The following is a 10,509-nucleotide window of genomic DNA, read 5'->3' as shown; positions in this document are numbered from 1 at the left end:
TAGTGTGTGCGTGAGAGGAGCGGCTGAGTAGGCCAGCTACGTGAGAGGAGCGGCTGAATAGAGCACCGAGAGTACCCACTAGGCCACTACGCAGCTGTACTTTCCCTGCATTGATAGTACAGCGATGGTTCTAGAGAATAGTAGTACCCTCCACTTCCAACTGTAGCTCCTTGGCCCTGAGATTCAAGAGTTCAAAACTGGTGCACTATACTAGAAGTACAGTACATCGCACTACTAGTTGAGAAAGTAGTAATAGTACTGCTACAGTACGAGTACGTACTCCTCCGTCACATAATGTAAGACGTTTTTTGACACTAGTCGGCGTGTACAAAAAATAGCAAAAACATACCCAAAATTTCTTAATCCACGCCAAAAACTACTAGCTAGTGCCAAAAGTTTCTTACTAGCGCTATTATTTACAGTATAATGCTATCCCATAATGCTAGTACTAGTAGTAAATAATAGCCTCACCCCTTCGCTAAGGAATGATCTACAGTTGGAAGGGACGAGGCCCTGCGGTTACTACGCTCTTATCTCCTCCTCGCCAGTTTCCCTCCCCCCGAAGAGAAGGCAGTTCGTTGCTACTCCCATGGATTCGCCAGGCGGTTCTCCTCCTCGTCGGGGCTGGGAGACCTTGGACAACGATCCTCTGGGAGAAATCGCACGCCGCTCCGACGTCCTCACCGCCGCAAGACTCGGTGCTTCCTGCACCAACTTTTTCAAGACGGTGCTTCAAATGGCTTGGGAAAAGGCCGTGCTTGTTGGTCTTCCATGCGTCCTCGAGGAGAAGGTTCTTCTATGGGACAATCCTTCGAATAGTCCACCGCTCCCTGGCCATGGTTGCACATTGACTCCGCTAGAGTTGCCGACGTTGAGAGGTAGTCGGATTTTGTCCGATGAGCGGGTTAGTAATGGAGTTTGATCATGTAGTACTTAGTTATTCCATTTCCATCCTATAATTTCTCCGCTGCCCACCGTCTTATATATAGGTCTGGGTCGGTGCCAACGAAGATTGGCTTGCATACCTCCAGCCGGATACCACCATCATTTTGCACAACATCCACAGCAGTGCGGCCGTTCCGGTAGACCCCTTCTCCACCATTGGGATCGGCCTTCCGGACTGGCTGGGCTTGAATACGTATGATGATGCCTACATGAGATTGAAGAAGATAGCAGTTGCGGACTCGCCGACAAAGCGATGCGGCTACGACGACTACTATCTCATTGTGGTGTTCGACATAAGGATTGCCATCAATGCAAGAGGCAGTAACGGCAGAGGCTGGCGCATGTTGGCGGCGGCAGATTTGTACCCTACACGTTCGAAGACGCCGTGTGCCATCTAGGCCGCATCTTCGCGGTGACAAGCCAGGGGACTTGTTTCATCTGGTTGCCATCCTACGGTACGGGAGATTACAAACGGAATGCACAAAGCATCATTTGCATCCCTAACGGTACTCCATTATTTTGCAGGGACCAGTCATCCCGTGATCAAAATAAGATCGCCAATCCTGGATGTGCATTTGCATCCGCGATTCGGTCTAACCTGCAACCTTGTAGCTGACTTTGGCATATTGGGATCAACTATCTTAGCAGTCGTTACCCATGGTACCACTGATGTGCAACATGGTCACACAATCTACCACGATCGGACCGTCACCATCTACCCAGGTATTCCATTTTTTAACCCTCTCGCCTTCTCTTTCGTTGTTGTACTAGTACTCTACTTACGTACTAGTAGTACTTTTTACCTTGGAGGGCTCGTATAGCTAGCTAGGCCCTTGAAGACTTGAACCCACTAGCTGCCACCATTTTTGTTTTTCCATGTCTTACTATCTCATCCATGTAGCCAAGAGTGGCTATATATAATAAGCCGGTTATTTTACTTCCTCTATACCGGAGTAGTACTATTTGCTGCACAGTATTACTGACCGCCATATTTGAGCACAACATTATTATCCATGGACCTTGACTATGTATGTCACCATGTGTCCAGATCTGAGATGCCGCGTGTACCAGATGAACGGCGCCGAGTTCGACCCCCGTGATGCTACGTGGGTGCCGAGGAACACTCTTGGAGAGTACTCGCTTTTCATTGGGGACAGCTACCCCATTGTGAAGCGGATGCCACCTTCCATGCACGACACGGAAGGCCTGCCGTTCATGAAGCATGGTTGTGTCTTCAGTGCGCACCGCCGGATGAACGACATGCTGGGACACGCTATCCCTTATTTATGCCGCTTCAGCTTGGATGAGTCTCCATCGTGTGGAACCGGACTAGAAAGCTGCGACAATGATTCCCGTTGCCCACCGCTATGGATCGTGCCATCCATGAAGAACACCTGGGACTGGAACCTGGAGGAGGACATGTAGCCCATCTATAACGTGTAAGTGGAGTACGGTAAATTGTGAACGGTAGCGCTGTGAATATATGTAGACTAGTCGTGCACAAATTTATCACATGAATTGGACATGAACTTGTGTGGCATACTGGCATTTGTCCTTTAGAATTTATTACTAGTAAACGTGTTATGTGTACGTGCAACTTGTGTGGTTGTTGCACGGGCTCCAACACGCTCTTTAAGAAAAAAAAAGGTGGCACAACTTTGGATATACGTGACGTGGCGGCATCATACAGTAGCATCGTTCGCTATAGTTGTAGTACGCTCCTACTAGGACGACAACTCCTATAAAACCTTGCGCTTGGCTCTTTGCCTCTTCGGGAGGTTCAACAGTTCGTGCTCGTGTGAACCTTGCACTTGGCTCTTCGCCTCTTCGGAAGGTCCAACAATGATGATACTACAGTACATTATGCTTCTGGCAATCTAACACCGATTGAACTGATGCACGTCCACTGCGAGGGCGAGGGCAAGGGAGAGGGAGAGGGAGAGGGCGCTGTAGTCAAAACCCTCTCCTCGTCCTGCGAACCACCGCGCGCGTGGGCGAGGGAGAGGCGTAGTAAGCAAGCTTCTCCTCGTTCGGCGAGTTGACGGGACACATCAAAGCATTACTAGTAGTAGTCCATACTGCGTCCTTTCCGGTTAATATGGCTTAATTTGAAACGAGAAAAATACACTGGCGGTCAACGTATGTAACAATACGCTCTTTACGGTCACTATATATAGTTTTGCGGTGATTATTCGATCACTAGCTCATCGTAGAGCACCGTATTGCACCCTACTAACCGGCCACATAGTCGACGTGGCACTTTGTTGACTGGTTAAATTGTCACCTGGTTTCTGGGTCCCACCTATCAGTTGGCGGAGCAAAGAAATCAACTAAAAACAAAGAGTGTAGTACATCTACACTTCCAATGCATTTAGCCTTTAATCTAAATCGATATTGATTGACTAATGCACCAACTTGTGCTCTAGGTATAGGCTACATGTCTATCCTTAATTACAGCATGCAACGACCTTTATTTAATCTTGTTCTCTCAATGGTCGCATGCACACATAAGTCTGCTACTTTTGGGCGTTAATTATGCCCTGGTCAATGTGTAAATCTCTAAATGTACAGTCTTTCACGGACGTAGGGAGTAGGTTGAGCACTTGAGCGTGAGCGTGTGTGTTGCGTCGTGTGTTGTGTGCCGCATGGGTGCGTGAGTGTTGCGTGCGTCCATGTGTACGTGTGAGTGTTGCATGTTGCATCCATGCATGCATGCCTGGGGCTTACTCCCTCCCATTGGCATGTTCATATTTCAAGCTTCCTTAGTTCCCTCCATATGGTGATACTCCCTCTGTTCCCAAATACGGAGTAAAATCCTCCCTCTGTTCTCAAATACGGAGTAAAATCCTCCCTCTGTTCCCAAATACGGAGTATTTGTCTTTCTAGAGATTTCAACAAGTGACTACGTACTGAGCAAAATGAGTGAAGTGAGCGTAGAGGCATAGGGATAATGTAGAAAGGAAGTCTTCGCGATCCATTATTCCCCATCTCGGTCAGAGAGAACTATTCAACTAGTCTTCGCAGTGAAGTGACAATACACGCTGCAGTAGATGGGATACTTAATTAATAAGCTGAACCAGCGTGTTGGTGTTATTAAATCAGCCTTACCTAGTACCGCCATCATGTTTGCCAGTAGAGCACGCTTCTGTCCTCCATTAACTGACATATGGGCCCTCTTGTGGTAGACCCACATGTCATCGGTGTAACTATTTACACTCCGAAGGACGGTATATCCTGGTAGTAGTAGTAGAATTGAGATTTAGTGCACTTTCTTCCCCGTCTTCCACTCTTCTTCCTCCTCTCTTCTTCTTCCTCCTCTCTTCCCCATCGTCGGCCGCACACCATTTCCCCCCGCTCACTGCTCGCTCGCCCGCGCTATCTTTCTTGGTAGCTCGCGCGTACCATATCCCCCCGCTCACTGCTCGACCACATGAGGAGAAGCTTCTTCGCTCGCCCGCCCGAATCCACTTCCCCACTGGCTCACAGGCACCGAAAACCCCAATGGCAGAACCGACTGACACGCAGAGCCGCGATTGGAATTCCCTCCCCGATGTTCTCTTGGAGCAGATCTGTAATCATATGGACCTACTCAGCACCGTCCGTCTGGCCGCATGGTCGGTGTCTCTGTACCGTCTACTCATCTGCAACCGGCCGGCTCTTTTCAAGACACCTTGCTTGCTGATGCCCAATCCTCGCAGGTGGCCCAGACACCGACTTGACGATCCTACGGAGGTTGCCGTGGTGCCCCTCGACATGCTACCACTACCCGTCCACCTGTCCTTCATGCGCGGCCACTACTGGGCGAGCATGAAGGACAACTGGATCATCCTCATCCAACAATCCGGTAGTCCGTGGCGTCTCGTGGATATCTACACCCAGCGAGAGATCACTCTTCCATCATTGGATACCGCCGCCATCGAGCCTCGCGGCCCGCCAGACACTCCTGCCTACTACGCACGAGACGCGTCGAGCTTTTGGCTCGACCTCTGTTTGCTGAAGGTTGTAATCCGCGAAGTGCCCACACCATCAGAAGACTACATGGATTACAAGCTCATTGTCGTGTTCAACATGGGATTAGTCTATCTGGAACCCGGTCGCCATACATGGTTATGGCTCATCGTCGATCCTCTTCACCCAACACTTCTGTCTGATGCTATAGTGCACGATGGCATCGTTTATGCGGTCGACACACAGATTGGCTGCCTATACTGGTGGAATCTATCGTCGTGTAATTATTCTATCTCATCTCATCTTTACCTTAAGAATACAACTGCCTGTTCATTGTTACAAATTTAGAATATATAGTATGTCTATAACCACATCATTGCTATATGTTCCTCTCATTTCCTAGATTTTTATGACCACACATGTTATTGTTAGAGTTGATATGAGAACAATTGGTATCTAATGATTGTTAGAATAGATATGATGAGTATAACCTCATGATTGCTATATGTTACTCTCATTTCCAGGATTTTTACAACAACGCATGTTATTGCTTAGAGTTGATATGATAACTGTAGTAAGTGCTATGGTAGAATATGAGTAGGCCCTGTCATATTTGTTTTCCTCTCATTGTTACATGATGTTTGAACCATGATATATTGCTAGAATATGAAAGCCATTGGCTTATTTTTTTTAATTGGGGTATGATTATGACCACGGCATTGCAATTATCTGTCTATGATATGTGTCACTGTTATAATAATCTTAATTCCAGACATACTCTGAACATGATTGTTTATTTTTGTCCTTTTGGTCTCCAATTTGAATTGTTGCAGCAGACGCAAATGTGCTGGCCTTCATGATTCCAGGACCTGGAATCATACCAGCCGATGGGTGGTGGTTTATTGCTCGTTCAGCTGATGATGGTCATTTGATGCTCATTTGCACGTACCAAATTGACCAAACCATTTCATCAAACCACATGCAGTACAATGCCTGGGGCATTCGTGACATTGATGGCTATGGCTGCTTCGTGTTCGAGAAAGATCCTAGCTTCGTTGGGCCAGGCGTATTCAACTGGAGGCGGGTTTACAGCCTCGGCAACCACTCCATGTTCCTCGGGCTCAATTATCCGATCATCCAACCAATCATCGATCATATCACCGGCGACGATTACCGTGCTATGCAACTTCCATTCGCCAGGGGGGACTGTGTTTACACATCATACCATGGGTTTCATGAATCACCATATCCAGAGATTCGTCGACACAGCTTGTTGCCAGATAATCTTTAGTGTGTGAAAGGCATCAAGCTTCCATGCGATTGATGGCTTTTGCAAACCCGACATGCGGCGATGTGGTTCATGCCAACAACAAATATGCACAACTTGATTCGTACTGATATGTAGACTGAGCCATGTATTCTGTTGCTGTAGCACGACCCTCTTTTGTTGGATATTATGTACTGTTGTTAGTTTGAAGCACTCCTCTGGTTTAAAGGATAGATACCTTTCTGGGATCAAGTGCATCATAACTCACCTGCGCAGGATGTACTAATAATGATGATGCAGATGCTGTGCAGTATATATATATACAGCCGGTCTATTCTGCTAATATTAGCAGAATAACTATTCTGATAACACTTCCGCACTGCACGCTCAACGTGAGGGCACTGCACTTTCACTAGCAAGGGTACTGCAATACAGAGACTAGTGAACTTCGTGTCGGAAAAAACTGCAGGCGGTGTTTTTTCGCTACCTTTTTTGCTCTAATTTTTTAACCTTTTATCGGAATGCGGCGTGTAATATACCGTTGAGAATCTATGGATTAGGCGCAACTTCGCCATGTTGAACACTTTTCGAGATTCCTCACGGTTTAAGAGCAGTTTTGAAAACGGTGCGTCGCACGAGTAGTGGCAGCAAGTGTTTTTTCTAAACCGCTCGTCGGAATGAAGCAAATGATACACCGTTGGAAAGATATCGTCGAGGCGCATCTTTTTCATATCTATTATTTTTTCTAATTCATTACGGTTTAAGAGCAGTTTTAAATTTAGTAAATCGCGGAATTCTGTTTTTTTGAATTTTTTGCAATTTTCGTATTGTTTTTGCTCCAGTTTTTGAACCGTTTGTTGAAACGAGGCATGTGATACGCCATTGGAAAGCTACGAACGAGGCGCAACTTTCATATGTTGAAATGTTTTTGAGATTCCTTACGGTTTTTAGTTAATTTTGAAAATCGTGCGGCTAACGATGAGAGACAGCGGCTGTTTTCGCGAAATTTTTACAAACCACTTGTCTAAATGATCCAAATTATACGTTGTTGGAAAGATATTGTAGAGACACAACTTTTTTATATAGAACGCTCTCTCTAATTCCTTATCGTTTAAGAGTAATTTTAAAAATACCGAAACGCGGACACTCTGTTTTTCGTGAGACCAAAATTGCCGTGTTTTCTACATTAGACACATGAACGCACTGCTTCAGACCATAAACCGCAGTGCATTAGACAGTCAAGCGAACTTCATGGTTTCTTTCATCATTTTATAAAAAATTAGTTTTCTTTTGACTTTTTTTCTAACTAGTGGACCGCAGAGACTGAGCGAGTGAACTACATCTGATAAGAAGCGAACTTCTTCGAGATGTTTTGGTTTCTGTTGAATTTTTTTAGTCTCATCTGGACTACAAGGTCAATGTTAGTGAGCTGCATGAAAGGGACAAATGGGCTGCATTAATAATTACATTGCATCAAAAGAGTGTTGAATTTTTTTATTGTCATCTGGACTACATGGTCAATGTTAGTGAGCTGCATGAAAGGGACAAATGGGCTGCATTAATAATTACATTGCATCAAAAGACTGTTGAATTTTTTTTATTATCATCTGGACTACATGGTCAATGTTAGTGAGCTGCATGAAAGGGACAAACGGGCTGCATTAATAATTACATTGCATCAAAAGACTGTTACCTCCCCACCAGCATTCTTTGAATATTTTTGAAGAACAAGTGAACCGCAGAAAAATACAAAGTACTGCACGACCGAGCCAGCCAACCTGCATGCACACTTTCTGTTTTAGCGCCACTGTATATGGCCGCTGACGATGCTCATGGGCACAATACATCCATCGGTTGTTTTACATAGCCACACACACATACATACACACAAAATCAGCACTAGCACCTGGCAGAGTTGCAATTGAGGATCAGCAGAACTGTTTTTGGGGACGAACCAAGCTGCACTAGATCAGCTACAAATGTAGCCAAACATGACACTGGCGCACCAGCACCAAAATGCAATTGAGGAATATCTGGTAAGAAAACGGGGGTTCCTGAGGGTGATATGATTGCTATTCTCACAGGAGTCAACGTCGTCGTCCTGTCCTCTCACGTCCGTGCATACTGCACCGACGACCCAACTGAGCTGTAACAAAGAGCAACCTGCACTGCTCGCTCTGGAGCCGCTAAACTGGAAGGCGTCGGCGTCCTGGACAAACTGCAGAAAAACAAAATGTGAAGCGCACAAAAAAACCTATTGCACAGCGAGCACCATCTCGAATCCCAGCCAAACTACACGCGAGCAACAACCGAACCTCATCTGAGTGCGTCGTATGTACCAATGGCAAACGAACTGTACAAGAACATGCACCAAGCAGCAAGGGCCCTACCACTGTATTGCTCGTGATGTCCGCCGGCGTCGCGGAGGAACTGCAGCTCGCTGCTGGACAGGGAGGACGCCCTCGGTGGAGACGCCAGAGCATTAGCGATGGCCTAACGCACGGCCTTGAGCGCCGTACTACAAGCGCCGCCCTGCCGCACTGCATGCGCCGCGGTGCCGCACTGCGTTGTGGGTAGGATAGTGGGCGGTGACAGCTGCTCGCCGCAGAACTTGCTGGAGAGGATGAAGAGAACCCATCCATCGCACTGACTTCGCGTGCAAAATGGTGGGCTTGGGGCACCACCTCCGGCCGGATCCGATAGGGAAGAAGCTTGCCCTCCGGGCGTCGTCCATGTCCAGGACCATGGCGTGGCTTCGTTTACTGATGGTCGCCGACGTCCACCACTAACCCGAGGTGGTCCGTCACCCGCGCCGTGGACTGCAGGAAGTGGACAAGTCCACTGGGAGGAGCGGCGACCCCGTAGCGGCCGGATGTGAGGCAGGAGATGCCGGATCCGTGGACAGAGCGGATCGACCTAGACTGCGTCCACCTGATTCCCGCCGGGGGCGGTGTGGATCCGGGGTTAGGGGAGGTTTGGCGTCGCTGCCGGCCGGGCTGATCTTCAGGAGGAGCACGACCCCGCGTCGCTGCGTCATGGACGGCCGCCGTCCCGTCGAGATCCAGCTCCTAGCACGCCGCCATGGTCGGGTCGTCACCGCTGGATGTCGCGGTTGGGGCTGGTCGTGGCCGCGCAGGGGCCCGGATCCGTCGCCTTGAGGTGGAAGAAGCTGGGTGGGCGGCGCGGCCAGGCAGGGCAGGAGGTGGATCAGGCCGCGGTGGGGGGGGAGACGAAGAAGGTGGGTGGGTGCCAGCCTGCGAGGGAGACGTGGGAGGAGTTGGGGAGGCCGGGCCGGGGTTGACCTGCTTTTTTTTGGTCGGGGCTGCGGGGTGTTAGCAGAATAAGTCTAGTGTTAGCATAATAAGAGTCTTAAAGGTGTTATCATAATAGACCCACCATATATATATATAAACCTATGGTTAAAATGTGACACTAAATACAACTAGTAAGTAGTACAGTAGCAGTAGTAGTATACGTCGGTCAAATTATTCATCATGTCCACACATTGAATTGACGTGACAACACGCTGCGCGTGAGGTGACACAAGAATCTCGGCGGCGTGTTCGGGTATTTTGGACTTCAGATTTGGAGTACCACTTATCTGTCGAAATCTTTCATCATTCACTTAAAATAGTCGATTGATCATACATTGAGTACCATATAACTAGAATTAACCGATGCAAGTCGAAGAAGGATTGGCCGGTGCTGCCGGCTGGCGTCAAGTTCGATCCCACGGATCAGGAGCTGATTGAGCACCTTGAGGCCAAAGTGAGTGCTGATAGCGCGAGATCTCACCCTCTCATCAATTTGTTCATACCAACAATCGACAGCGAGCACGGCATATGCTACACCCATCCTGAGAAACTTCCAGGTAAGACACCGGTCGGCCGTCTACTTGCACAAACATATTCCTTTGTTTATAGCTCTATTTTTCTTTTTAGATGCAGACCTGGTGAAGCAATTACAATTTGACAGTTAATAAAAAGTGAAACAAGTGACTGCAACATGCCAAAGATGTTATGAAAATGCCAACTACGTACACTAAAACCTGTATTCGACAATACTGCAGGTATCACACTGAGTGGCCTAAGCAAGCATTTCTTTCAGCACAATTCCAGGGTGTTCAAAAGGGGCACGTGGACGCGTTGCAAGATACAGTCGGAGTGCGGCATACACGCGATGTGGCACAACACAAGCAATACCTTGCCGGTGATGGTCAACGGCCGGCAGACGGGCAGCAAAAAGGTTCTGGTGCTGCACACCAACAAGAACTTCGACCAGCAGAGGACCAACTGGGTGATGCACCAGTACCACCTCGGGGACCTGGAGCAAGAGAAGGAGCGGGAGCT

General features: G+C 47.9%; 1 long non-coding RNA gene across 1 annotated transcript; it reads right to left on the bottom strand.

The window, feature by feature from the left end:
* Window positions 1-7,817: 7,817 nt before the first annotated feature.
* Window positions 7,818-9,342, bottom strand: LOC109751305 (uncharacterized). The gene is made up of 2 exons (XR_006672225.2): window positions 8,551-9,342; window positions 7,818-8,378 (listed from the first exon to the last, which is right to left on the bottom strand). It is a non-coding gene; the product is annotated as an uncharacterized lncRNA (long non-coding RNA).
* Between the last annotated feature and the right edge of the window lie 1,167 nt (window positions 9,343-10,509).

This window comes from Aegilops tauschii, chromosome 3 (genome assembly GCF_002575655.3).
Source record: "Aegilops tauschii subsp. strangulata cultivar AL8/78 chromosome 3, Aet v6.0, whole genome shotgun sequence".
Classification (NCBI taxonomy): Eukaryota; Viridiplantae; Streptophyta; class Magnoliopsida; order Poales; family Poaceae; genus Aegilops; species Aegilops tauschii.
Note: the sequence above shows the minus strand (reverse complement) of the source record. Positions and strands in the feature narration are given on the sequence as shown.